This window comes from Sinocyclocheilus anshuiensis, unplaced genomic scaffold (genome assembly GCF_001515605.1).
Source record: "Sinocyclocheilus anshuiensis isolate Anshui unplaced genomic scaffold, SAMN03320099.WGS_v1.1 scaffold637, whole genome shotgun sequence".
Lineage (NCBI taxonomy): Eukaryota > Metazoa > Chordata > Actinopteri > Cypriniformes > Cyprinidae > Sinocyclocheilus > Sinocyclocheilus anshuiensis.
This window is the reverse complement of record NW_015539816.1, coordinates 1516462-1530926: the sequence shown is the minus strand read 5'-3', so window position 1 is coordinate 1530926 and position 14465 is coordinate 1516462. Positions and strand designations below refer to the sequence as shown.

At 38.6% G+C, this 14465-nt stretch overlaps 1 protein-coding gene across 1 annotated transcript in view; it reads left to right on the top strand.

Moving 5' to 3' along the window:
- Positions 1–14465, top strand: part of LOC107683942 (protein furry homolog-like) — a 122650-nt gene that overhangs the window by 6135 nt on the left and 102050 nt on the right. Inside the window, exon 2 of the mRNA XM_016480032.1 lies at positions 6657–6734. The gene's annotated coding sequence lies outside the window, so the exon portion shown is untranslated. The remainder of the gene's footprint in view (positions 1–6656; positions 6735–14465) is intronic.

The window sequence follows — 14465 nt, the reverse complement described above, 5'->3', positions numbered from 1 at the left end:
TCGAAGGTCCGAACGATGACCTAGTTGGCTGGTTTATTTCTTTTTCGAGCTTGGCCTTAACGACATAGCATTTTATTTGCGTATGTGTGTCTGAACGTAGGTCTATAAAGGTTGCTTATCAGGTCTTACGGGAAGCATGAGTTTAGTGTTTTATGTTCTGTGGAGTTCATTTGCATTGTCATTAAAGGTGCTGTATGGAAAATGACTGATGTTGTTATGTTTAAGCTTATTTCTGTCTCCTACAGATGTCTATTGATGAATCGGGTGCAATTTGAGAAATGCATCTCAAAGCAGATTATTTTTCCCCACTGAATTTCCCTGATGTTTTATGGTAACCAACCATTTAACCAATGGCTTAGTCTGCGCAAGACTTTTAGGGGGTGTGCCCGAAGCGTGAATCCGTATTCAGAAAGGCACATAAAACAAATAACGTTTGTTAACGGTTGCCTGTTACATTACAGTACATAAAAGTTCACTTACCACATAAACAGAGTAAGGAGAGATGACTAAGGACGATGGTGTATGATTTGCAGATCCTGAGCACCACTGACAGACATATAATCTTGTAAAATGTGTGGTAAGTACTGCCACTCCGTAGTATAAACGGAGTATGTGCGATTGCGAATCTCGAAGGTGAAACTAAAAAGCGGGACCAACCCTAGAAGATTATTTTATTTTAAGGGTGCAGTATGTAATATTGACAGCTAGTGGCTGAAATGGATAGTTCAGTCCAAATTCAAAATATTGTTTCTCCCGCCCCCTTAACCTCAAACTTGAGGACACACAACAGGAACAACTACAACTGAAAATGAAAGGCGACGAGCCTTACACTGTAAGCTGATGAGTTAAGTTATCCACATTTTAATTAGGCTTGCTGCGATAGTCCGTGTTTACTTGCCCACCGCGGCACCGCCCCCCACCGTCATTTTGATATTTTTATAAAAATCATTTAGCTCAGTTAGAGAACGGACAGTACTATTAAAAACTGAACGTGGCTGCTCAATGCAGCATGCCGAACGACAGTGGCATCACAGAACAGCAGCAGGAGTCAGATTTCATTTATCAAGTGAGGAGCGAGTCGAGCTGACTGACGAGAAGGGTGAGGTGAGACAGACAAGATTATGGCGGAAGATTTAATTTCGAAACTAAATGCAAAAGCGCCTGTTTGGCAATAACACAAATGACTTTTGCTGTTTATCTATGGTGATTTTGGAAGTTTTTTAAACAGTTGTTTCTTATTTATTTGGTTCCACAGTATTTGCTGATTTGTACTTTATTTAAACTTTGTGTATTTTATTTATTTTATTTTACATCAAGGTGTAGCTTATGCCGCGCCTCCAAGCTTTCTTATTCGTTTTGCTAATAAACATTCTATGTTTCTTATTTATTTGGTTCCACAGTGTTTGCTGATTTTCAATGTTGTATACCTATTTAAACTTTGTGTAGCCCAAGTAATTTATTATTTTATATTAGGCATATAGCACATATTTTTATTTGTTTTGTTAATAAAAGTTCTATGAGTTTGACGTTGTATTTTGTTGTTGCTTGAATTGAATCGACACCGAATTGCCTTTTACAAGATATTTAAAAGAGAAGAAAGGTGAGGAAAACTCAAACAAACTGACTCCCAACGGTGATACTGGTGTTACTGGTGTTGTCACACGTCGATTAACCGGTGGGAAAATTTCCTCACCATCACAACCCTACTTTTAATATGCCTATGGTCACAGAGCTTTTTAGTTGGATGCCAGGGCTTTTTAGATCAGGTAGAATGTCTGATCTCTGACCCAGTTTGTTTGCTCGCTTCCATGGCTGCATTACGCTGTGTTTTCTGGCGACTCAGGCTGGCAAAATATTATTGGGTAAACTGTCAGTAGGTAGAATCACACAGCCCAAAACAAAAACAGACATTCTGACACGGAATGCACATTTTCAAAGTAGAATAACTGGCTGTAGTGCTGTTTTTCGGAGGAACAAGTATATTAAACTTAGCAAATAAATTGTTTCCTAAATATCTGCAAATGTATTATGGTGTTTTAATGCTTTAGTGCAGACAACAAAATTTGCCTACATATAGCACCTTTAAGAAAAATAGTTGTAGTAATAATAATAAAAGTAATATATAAAAATATATTACCGTTTCCTGCATTCCGAAACAAAGGAAATGCCTATAATTTAGCTGTCTGATCTCACACTGATGTCATACCTCTTTGTCAGTCTGTGTCTTAATCAACACTTCCTGATCTGTCACCTCTTTGGAAACAGATAGACCTGTTTTCATTTGTCAGACCTTGCTCTTCCTCATTCTTGTGCGTGTATGGACGGGAGTTCGACAGAGAGATTTCCCCTCTAGGCAGTGATCTGCTGTCCAGATCAGTCAGCGGGACTCTATTGCACCACACGCTGTCACCATTGGAATTTGCATGGCCCTATCTCACCTTCTCTCAGTCCCTTACAATTAACCACTGTTTTTGCTTCTTTACATTTTGTATGTGAATATAAAATATATCGGTTCATCTGTGTACTGTCTCAACAATTATGTACTTGCAGTCTTTCAGTGGCTGCCATATTTGCGTCCACAAAGTTTTAGGTTTCAGTTTTAAGTTTGGTGCTTACAAGCCATTGTGGCTTTATGGCAGACTGCTACCCAACAGCCTATGCGTCACTGCGTCACCAAAGTGTGGTCTTGGAAGAGAACTGCAAAGGCTTAGAGTGGCATTTAGCACAAGGAAATGTAGGCTTCACCTTCCAAACGTGTGTGTGTGTGTATATATATATATATATATATATATATATATATATATATTGCATTGTATGTATGTCAGCCTAGTCTAGCATTAAAATCAATATTTTAAGCGCCCAAAGTGTGGATAAGTAATTGCATTGTATGTATGTATGTCAGCCTAGTCTAGCATTAAAATCAATATTTTAAGCGCCCAAAGTGTGGATAAGTACACTTCTTTTTTTTAGGTGTTCCTCCATTGTTGTTCTGCGGTGTGTCTGTGTGTGTGTGTTCTTTTCTTCAATTTAACTTGACTCTGGACAGTCTGTCTTTCCTCTGTTACTGCTTGGTTTCAGGCTCTGGCCCTTGGCCTTGCCACAGAAAACAAGCCCCTCCTTGTCCTGGGAAAGTAGCTCTTTGTGTCTGTGTGTTCCGTTGGGTTTGTTATCGCTTGTAAAGGCTGTGTCTCACCGACTTAAAAGAAAAGTATAAGTGTAAATGTAAGTGAAAGACATGAATACTTGTGTGTGAGAAAATGTGGGGGTCTCAGACGTGAAGTGTTTTGTAAATGTGCGTGTGTGTATTATTTATATACAGGAGGGTGTGAGAGAAATTGTTTTGAAGGTGAAGCTTGGTGAGTGTCTAGTTCTTTTTTTGTGGCTGTACTGGTGTAACAGGAAGTTAGATGAACTATTCGTATCTCGTGTGTGGCCTAAGAAGAGGAAGATTGGTTGTGAATGTGTGTGTGCGTGTCTGTCATTGTATTCAGCTGACAGTTGCGACTGCAAGCCAGCTTCTCTGATCATCTGTTTTAGAAAGTGATCTAATATAAAAGAGTAATCGATAATTCTGATTAAGCTTAGTTAAAAAGTTATGGCATTTTTGTAGTGATTCACAATTTATTAGTACCGTTTTATCATTTATGGGCCAATATTAGTTGTGTTTTTTTTTTTTGTTTAGTTTATGGATATTGGCTGACACTTTATTTAAGTTTATTTAATTTCGATGAAAAAAACTGTAACTGCAATGTAGAGAAATTACATACAGGGCTTCTTGTAGTGCTTTGCACTTTCTTTCCAGCATTAAATGAGATCCTGGTCCTGTTTGATGCATGATTCTGTAAGAACCGAAGGTAACACTTTAGTATAGGGACCAATTCTCACTATTAAGTAGCTGCTTATTAGCATTATCATATTGGCTGTTTATTAGTGCTTATAAAGCACATATTCTGCATGACCATATTCTACATCCCTAATCCTACCCAGTACCTAAATTTAACAACTACCTTCTGGCTCGTTTCCACTGAGCGGTACGGGTCAGTACAGTACAGTTCGGTACGACCTGATCCAGCTTGCGTTTCCACCGCCAACAGTACCCTTACTTGATAGGCGTGGTGTATGCCGGAAAGTAGCGATCGACAATAAAGTGCGACATTAGCCGTTTCTCAATATGACATAAAACACAACTCTAAAACTCAGTTTTAATGAACAATAACAGCCATTATAAAAATATAAGTACAAAGTATAAGAGGCAATAAAGACAAAAGCAAATAATTCAATCAAACGTATGCTACAAAGTCAGTACTGTACTATGGTAAAGTTCAAAATGAATATATAAAGTTAAACATAACTTTGTGCTCAGCCAAAACGATATGACCAGGAACAAAAAATTAGTGGTCGACCGATATATCGCCAAGGCCGATATTTGGCATTTTTCAAATATCGGCATTGGCCGATAAGTTTTTCTGTTTGGCCGATGCATTTGAGGCTGGACTTTTATTTTGACGGCGCTGACAGCGGCACACAGTGCTCACATTCTCCCTCTTGTTCGCAGTCGTTGTTAACCGTTCTGTCTAATACGGATAGATAGAAGTCTGTCTAATAATCCGATAGAACTGTTAAACAAAGGAATTAAAATGTATACAAAAAGTATTATAATGATTGCTTTTATATTATTAGTAATAGAAAGGCAAACATTATAATACTTTCTCGTTTGCCATCAGCATTCAGCAAATATGCATTTACATAATTTAAAACAAATCTTTGAATGGCTAATTCAAATTCGGCAAGTACCAAAAATAAAAGTATCGGTATCGGGCGAGTACTGGAAAAAGTGGTATCGGTGCATCCCTACTTTAAACATTAAATTCATGATTTCAAATTATACTGCGCTCTATGCATTTGCCCACTGTCATTATTTTACAAATTAATTTTTTAATCCATTTTCAAATTATTTGAAATTTCTTAAATATTAATTAAAATAAATACAATTATATTGGCCATCGGCCACCCTGCTTTCCAAGATATTGGCATCGGCTGTCAAAAAAACAATATCGGTCGACCACTACAAATAATAGATTCATGAGACCACAAATGCCTGTTAAATTTACCCAAAACGAATTGTATCTCATGTTTAATCACTACAGAGACATCAGAGCCAGCGGCAAATGTCGGAGGGACAAGCCGAGCTAAGGCTGCTCTAGGCGGATACATGACCACTGAGCGCCTAACTACATTTCATGACACAATAACAGTAATATTTTGAAAATTATGCGGGTTTTTGGGCAATGACGCTTCACAAGTCCACAAGAACGCATATTGAGAAATGGCTATTGTCTGCGTGAAAATATAAAATGATAAAATACACTGTTATTTTTTTTGTGTTTGCGCCCTCTGATGTAAATAAGCCCAACACTCATGTGAAGGAGAAGCTTTATTCCCCTTGTAGCACACAAAAGTGACTACATTCTTGTCAACCAATCAACGTTCTGCAGTGAGTTTGGCTCCACCCTTTTGGTACCCTTTGCTGTGCTAGGTACCCCAACGGAAGGGTACCAAAAAAGTGGTACGGTACGGTTCGCTATTTTGGTACCATTCACAACTTCTGACAGTGGAAACGGACATAATTGCGTACTGTACCGTACTGTACTGAACCGTACCGCTCAGTGGAAACGAGCCATTACTAACTATTAATAAGCAGCAAATTAGGAGTTTATGGAGGCAAAATCATAGTTAATGGTTTGTTAATGGTAAGAATTGGACCTTAAATTAAAGTGTGACCGAACCAAATATACCTCACTGTCACTCCTCATCACCTCAATGCCACAAGTCCACTGAATCACCCATTGTGAGGGAAAGCATATCTCATTAGCTCGAAGTTCGAATAGTGTTTGACTAGTTGGAGTACAACAACTACTCGACTGCTCAATTACTGCATAGATGTATATGTGCGAGTGTCTCTGTGTGGAGATTCTCCACGAGCTAGTTTCATTAATGCATAATGGGCTTTAAAAGACAGACAGTAAAAAGCACAAGTTGTTCCTCTTGGGTTTGCTGTGTGGTCTGTGTTTGGCTCTTTAGAGGTGCGGTGTAAATACATGCATTTATCTGCCCCTGTGATTGAGCCGCAGTGTCATTGAGCGCCACAGGAGCCCTGAGTAGTAATTATAGCTAATGAGACACAGGTAGTCTGCCTTAACACTTAACACTCCTATAAATAAGTCTTTGGCAGCCTGTGTGGTTTTTGTTTTAGCTCTGGCGGACCTTTCTGCGCTTGTGTGTAGGGGACAGTGTGCAACTGAGTTTATATAACCACCGTTTGGACGAATGGATGAATGACTGGGTAGAGGGAGGGATGGCGGGAGGTAATCTGTAGCTTACCGCCTGGGAAGAGTCCTGCAATCCTGGCTCAGGTTCAGTCAGATTCCACCAGACCTAGTTTACACCCTCAAGCGTACATTTTATATGTTTGAGAAGAAAAGGCATGGATGTGTAACTTCGATTTTCACATCTCTAGGATTTCTGTACTGTACTTGTCATGTAGTACATGTTCATGTTGACATTTGTTTTCGATCCCTTGATGCTGGTTGAATGATTTTCCTGCTCAGTTGCTGCCTAATTAACCCATGCGACTTTGTTCTTTTTTGTTTCCTCAGATTGACGTGACCTGCCCCCGCTGGTCTGTTGCTCAGTTTGACATAACCACCCGCCTCCCCAAGCTCTATGGCCCTCGGGTATGTCTGCCACACCTCTTCTTCTGCTTTTGTCTACTTACAGTATATTTTGTGGACTTGGCCTGCTATTAACCTTGTCTTTGCAGGAACAGTTCATGCAAAAATAAGAATTGTCATAATTTACTTAGTCTCATGTCGTTCCAAACACATAAGATTTTGGTTAATCTTCGAAACACAAATTAAGATATTTTGAATGAAACCAGAGAGGTTTCTGTTCCAGGTAACCAAAACTTAAATGATCCAAAAAAGTTATCAAGGTATTGTAAAACAAATCCTTTTGAATTGAGCCAAGCCTTGTGAAGAGATCAAACACATTATATGATGAACAAATTTCATTTAGGTTTTTATTACATCTAAACAGTGATCAACATCCATACATACACATATAGTAATCATGTAAGCTTGTGTGTGCATCATATGCTTTTTGTGGAGCATATGAACCAAAATCTTATGGGTTTGGAGCGACATGATTGTAAATAAATGATGACAGTTTTAATTTTCGGGTGAACTGTACCTTTATTTCTAAAACTATAAATAATACTAGACCTGAATCCATATCGATATCTCACAACTCCTGCCAAAGTACAGTATTCAACAGCAGCGTTTGAAACAGGATATGTGGATGGTTACATGCTGTGAGTTTTTGCGGACAGTGGCTTGAGCAGAAAATCTTATGGGTTTGGAGCGACATGATTGTAAATAAATGATGACAGTTTTAATTTTCGGGTGAACTGTACCTTTATTTCTAAAACTATAAATAATACTAGACCTGAATCCATATCGATATCTCACAACTCCTGCCAAAGTACATGATTCAACAGCAGCGTTTGAAACAGGATATGTGGATGGTTACATGCTGTGAGCTTTTGCGGACAGTGGCTTGAGCAGAATCATGTTGAGTAAAATCAAAATTGCAAGATGACGGTTACATCATACTGCTTTACAGATTGCTTCATCAAAAACACAATCGTCAGAGTCCGTGCAGATGGTCTCGCTGTTGTGTTAAGAACAGGAAGAAAATTCCTTTGGGAAGTCTGAATAATCAAAGGACGGTAGCCACAGTGCAGTGGTTCTGCGGTCATCATTAGTCAGATGTGAGTCACCACCTCACAGGCTCAAGCACTGATGGTCATAGCCTGGAGGTTGAGATTTAGGTTCCTCGACATAGAGGTCTGCAGGTTTGACCCCAGGTAGCGATGACCCATGGACTGGAGTTAATGAGATTCCTCTCCATATTTAACTATTGAGACCTTAGTGCCAGGGGACTGTCATTGCAGTTGGGCGAACGTAGTTAATAAATGACAAAATGTCGAGTAACCAGTCTAAAGGCCTGTTCATATCAAGATGGTTATTTGGTGCAAAAATTAGTTTAATTAAACATTTGAATGAACGGCAGTTAATGCAACTGCTGAGGCTGACTTGAATATTTACATAAAACTATGACTTAGAGGTGTTCACGAGCAGGCTGTTTTGCTATATGACAGTGAATAGGAAGAATCCAGAACCAGCTCACTTGTATCTGTACTCTTGTATATGGTTTGATAACATGCCATAGATAATGCAAAAATCTAAACAGCTGTTTAAACAAAGTGCAAATACTGTTTGGCTGTTCAAGTGGGTGTTAGAAATAGAAAGTTGCACAGCACTTTGTGTACCAGTGTAAATAGAATGTTTTGGGTTTTCGCTAAGCGCCACCTACTGTAAGAGGGTACATTTTGAATTTTTTTTTTTTGTCTGCCGATTTTTACACATCGGTCTGAACAGACAAATTGCATGAGTAAATTGGACTGACTACTTGTGCCACACATTTGTATTGGTGTGAACTGTTTTATGTTAAAATGTAAATATGTTATTGCTGTGTGTGACCAAAAAAAAAATAGCAAAAATAGTTATTGATTTCCAGCAGGTTCCATTGGTTGGCCAAACAGTCCTGCTCCAAACTCACGTCTTTGGTTGAGTCATTGTTAATTTGTTGTGATACTCGAGCTGATTTCAAAATAGTATACTAATGTTACTATTTCTATTAATTAGTAGCATGAATGTTATGAATATGCCACATATGCTAAATGTTTACTCTCTTTGGGGGAATCAGCCTACAGATGGCTTATTTACAGTTATCTTTGCATATTGAGTATTTGCATTCCAGATCATTACAATTAAAAAAAATCAGTTTGTTGCAAGCATAATTGTAGCTGGATGCCCCTGACAGATCTTCAGAAACTAGAGAGAGTTCTTCTCATCACTGTCGAAACTGTGTGGGATGTTTCTCCAACAGATTAGCCCTGAGTCAGCCAGTAAGGTGAATGAGGTGAGTTTGTTTAGCGTTGAATAAAGACCCTGTGAGGAACAAGCTGTGTGTGAGAACAGCAAGTAACCGCTTCCTGTCAGTTGGTTGGTCATCTGTTGAACGTGTGAAAGCAATGTTAGACTAATGATTGACAGTTGTCCAGCATGTGGTTCAAATATGTTTTTTTCCTTGTATTTTGATGTATGTGTGTAATATAGGTTTCCTAGCTTGAGTAGTTCAGTTAATCTGCCGTAAATCACTTTCGGGTTAAGGGGATGTACCGGTCTAACAAGTTTGATCCTTGACCTCTTATATGTGTTTCTCACATTCTCACCTGATGACGGCTCAGGCCCCTTGGTAAAACAAACCATGTCAATCAACCCAAAACCAGACCATGAACAGAGCAGCAGGTGAACAAGAAGAAACGGAGGGGGTGTAAATAAAACACAAACGGAAAGGTTTGTTAGATAACATTTTGTGGCTGCTGAAAACGGCATCCTGTGCAAGACAGGAAACATATGAATCAGGAACAATCTGCAACGACACTGTTTCACGCAAAAGCCTGTTTCCTAAGAAAAGAGATGGCTACCAGAGATGTGTGTTCATACAATTGACTTGATGTGGTGCCTCGCTGGTGTAGATCGTAGATCACTGCATCATTCACATCGTCATGCTGCTTGAAAACTGATCCTGAACCAATCGGTGTCTAGAGAGATGCTCAGTGTCAACACTCTGCGATGTTAAAGCGCTGATTCAGGAGCAGTTTCGTCTTCAGTACTGTGTAAGCTGGTTTTCCTGTTTTGCCCATGCGGGTCTTTGTGTTGCTGTACCAGAGCAGTGTTGAGCATTGTTCCTACTGCTTCCCCTCTGACATTCCTGCGCTGATTTGAATCTGGGGGCCTACCTCTCTCTCTATTGTTCCCCCTCTCCATCATGCTTGGCTGGACTGCAGCCGTCATTAGGGGCCGGTACATGCACATGGGTGCACTGAGACGCTGACATGAGCCACCAGTGGACTTCACTTTGGACACCGTTGTCTTATTTAAAGTAGGGATGGGTCACGATTTTCGAATATTCGATTAGTTGATTTAATTATAGAATATCTAATAGGTTTTGCGATTATTGTCTTTAAAAATTTCCCCATGTTTTCCTTGCTGATGCGGTGGAGACGCGTTCATGTAAGCAGAGGGTGGTGCTGCCAATAACACACCTAAAAGCTGTCAAAGACAACAGAAGAACACATTGTCTCACGCGCACACTGTAGACTTGCGTGGCATAAAAAAAGACTTGTGTAGCATATAACGGTTACAGTGACTTGGGACGATGTCAAATAAGAGCTCTGTATGGACCACAAACACCCATGACTGGGTTAGAGGTGTGGCTGAATCCGTATTCAGAAAGGCGCGGAAAACAAATAACGCGTTCTACGGAGCCACTAAAGGGACATGGTTAGCCGCTTGCTAGCGGTAGCCTGTTAACATTTCACTTACCACATAAACTGAGTAAGGAGAGATGACTGATAGGATGATGGGGAATGATTTGCAGATCCTGAGCACCACTGACAAACATCTAATCTTGTAGAATGTGTGGTAAGTACTGCCGAGTGCTGCTCTGTAGGTGTGATCACGAATCTCGAAAGTGAAAGTAAAAAAACAAGCGCGCATTCATAAGCGATTTCAGTGCCCCGCATATTAATAACGACTCCCTGATGCCCGCAGTTTATATACAGTATAATTACCCAACGATATAATTGCGACAGAATATATTGAAGTATATTTTTCCTCCCATCTCGTGTATCTATTACCTTTAGGGGTTCAATTTTTTTTTAATGGAAATGTCCTAGCCTTATGAGCAGTTGATTTATGCTAATCGATGGACTGTTATGTTAATAAGTGCAGTCATTCGGTTATGTTTATTATATTAATATGTTTCAGCACGTTACAATCATTATATGGCTTGAGTTAAGACAGCCTATCTTCTGAATTAGTTTATCATACAGATTGAAAGCGTGAATCCCGTCTCTCTCTGTTTATGGGTATTTGTGCGTGCATGCAGGGGAGGGGTGCGATTTTCGAATAATAATCGAATAATACTCAGCGAGTTTCGAATATTATTTTTTGCTTGGAATGCCCATCCCTAATTTAAAGGGATTCTCCACTCAAAAATGTAAATTCTCTCTTCGTTTTCCCACCCTCATGCCATCCCAGATCTATATGACTTTCTTCTGTGGAACATGAATGGTGATTTTTAGAAGAATAATCCATCTCTGGGTGATGCTTTAAAAACCATGCAAAACGAGCATGACCGTAATGAATTAGCGGATGAATCAATGTCTTCTGAAGTGAAACTGTAGGTGTATGTGCGAGGAAAAATCTGAGTATCTGCCAACACGTTATGAATATCAGCGATAGACTGTTAAATGGATGATGCGTCTCCACTTGGTTTCACTGTAGAAAAGTGAAGCCAAAAAGTCCTAGGAATGGCCATTGTCATCATGCGCCAATGATGTCATTTGGAGCCTGAGTTTGCGCAGTAGTGCGCATAAGTTTGGCTCACATCCCATTCGTTTACATGGAGAGTGTGGTATTTATGACCTATACCACCAGTGGGAAATCAAAATGTTTTGGCTTTACTTTTCAGGATGTGTGTGGCACACTTGATGTCAGCATGTTGTGAAGTGTGATGTAAACGCTTTGTGAAACTTGTGCATGAGAAGTGATGTGGAAGCACAAAGGACTGTCACTTCTCTTGCAAGTTTCACAACAGGCTTACATCATGCTTTATAGTTTATGGCTTAAAAAGTTTTAATTATTGGTGTTTTTCTCACACACCTATTGTTTCACTTCAGAAGACATTTGATTCATCAACTAGGGTCGTATGGATTACCGCATGTTTGATTTGCGTGGTTTTTTTAAGTGTTAACTTTGATGGTCCAATCTAACAGAGATGGATCATTTTTCTAAAAAACTCTGTTTGTGTTCCACAGAAGAAAGTCACACTTCTGGGACAGTATGAGGGTGAGTAAATGATAGATGAACTTTCTTTTTTTGGGTGGTGTGTCCCTTCAGACAACATGACGGCATTCCTAATAGTGTTAACTTTCAAATGTGATCCATTTGTGGTGGAAATAAAATATTCAGTGGTAAAATAATGTTGAGAAAAGATTTTATTCTTTAGGGATTAGGATGTTCATAAAAACTGTATGTCGGACTAAGGTTGAGAAAGTGGTTATTTTTTCCCAGCAGTTTCATCAGCAGAAAAGTTGTTTGATTTGCTGGGAAAGTTGTTCCTGTGATCGATTTTGATGGAAAAACCGTTGCTCAGTGAACTTTTTTGAGAGATGGACGTTTAGTGGTGAAGACATTTAATTTGCCAAAAATTCATAGCTAATAATTAAATCACAAAAATGTTAAATTAAAATCAATCATTTTAAAATCAATCAAAATATATTTTTTTAAATTTTAAATTTTTTTTTTAATTAAATTTTTTTTTTTTACATTTTATTTGTTTACCTGCATGTCAACCAACGTCAGAGAACCGAGAACATGCAAATGTGATATCTAATTATTAAAATATTTATTTTAAAATATCTTTCAATTTAGTGAAAGAGGATCAAATGACAAAAAAAGTTTGTGAATTCGTGCATTTTAATGTGTTTGAAAGACAAAAGACCTTCCAAAGACAGAAATACATGTTTAAATAACCTGCAGAGCGATAATTCAAATAAAACTAGTGTGTTCATCAGTAGTTTATGCATTGTTGAAACACTTCTTAAACCTTGAAATGATTTTTGTAAATCCAGTGGTCATATGCTGTGTAGCACCTGACTAATGACTGGTCTCTGTGTGAATGTCCACAAAACTGGAAGACTTTCTGAGTGTATGTAAGTGGTAGGCTATTTTAGAAAGGAAAATTTAAAAGATGAAAAATACGAATTAGGGAGAATCAATCAATTATGAATAATGTGTTGCTATTGTGTAAATATGTAATCATGTAATCCATAAAAAATAACTGTAGTCTGATTACGAGTATTTTAAAATGTTTGGAATCTGATTATGTAATCCAGATCAGTTACTACCCAGCTGTGTTTACTAGCGAACTTTGGATGTTTTTGTCATCATTATTCCTGAATCATTCATCATATTTTGTCAAATCTGTCCTTTGCTTTTTCACCTGGGAATTTTGACGAGCAGCAGTAAATATCACCGTACCTTTATTGTCAAGCCCTGCCTTCTGTTTTCAGCTTTGTTGCCATTCTTTAATGCACTTCAGTGTACTGAAAGTCTGTGTTTTCTTGATATCAGATTAGGGTCACCATCACATGGTGGCTTCAGATCACCTGATCATCTATTGATAGGTGACCCACATTCATCAGTTTATCCTCTCCCTCTAATTTTCTGTCCCCTGTGGTCTTCTGCCCCTGTCCAAATGGTCCCATCAGCCCTTACATTCCTCCTGTGCCATTTGGGACTGGGTCTTCATCACTCTATCATCACTGTAAATGTAGGCCACTCTGTCTGAACTTGTTTTTATTTAACTTTTTAATGCACACACAGACCTTTGACATGGTTTCTCTTGCAAACAGGACCTTGAGTGTGGTTCAATGTCACGGTCAAAGGTTCTGCTTTGTATTGTTTCATCATCAAGGTTGAAAGCGTTTTACTGTCATCCGATATAAGTTTTGTGTTTATGTGTCTGCGGCAGAGGTGTGTTATGAATAATAAGTGAGTTAGTAACTTTCCAGAGAAATCTGTGATTCTTTCACATCATTGTTTAGGAGCGGATGTGTTATCACCTGTTCAGTTCATGTCGTCTAGTCCAGTGGTTTTCAAACTTCATCAGCTCATTAGGAAAGAGCTCCATGAACTCAAATGAGTGTGTCAGATAAGGGAGACATGCAAAATGTGCAGAGCAGTGGGTCCCGAGGAACAGGATTGAAAACCACTGGTCTAGTCTGTGCTGCTTATAGCAAACCAAATTAGGTATTTTCTCAAACATGTTTTATTATATCACTTGCACAAATGAAGTGCAATAAAATGTTCTGTGCACACATTTTCCTTGATTTTTGTTTGCCATCTCATTTCAAAGCATCTTGTATTTCAACCTTGGTAAAAGTTTGTTAATTTTTCAATGGTTTATGATTATTGCAAATGTTTGATTATGATTAACTTTTTTTATATTTTAAAAATCTGCCCCGGAAGATAAAAGTGCCAGTAGTCAAAGAAACATTAAATTGTGAAAATCTTTCCACAGGCTTTGATTTTTATTTTGTGCTTTAGAGACTTGCACAGTAGTACAAGTACCAGTTTCTTCTCTTTATCACAAAATGCTCATACATTTGTTTTACCTTGTCCTGAGGTTTGCTGGCATTGCTTTTGGCCACCCCTAGAGGGCAGGCTTGTAAAGAGATTTGACACACACACACAAACACACACACACACACA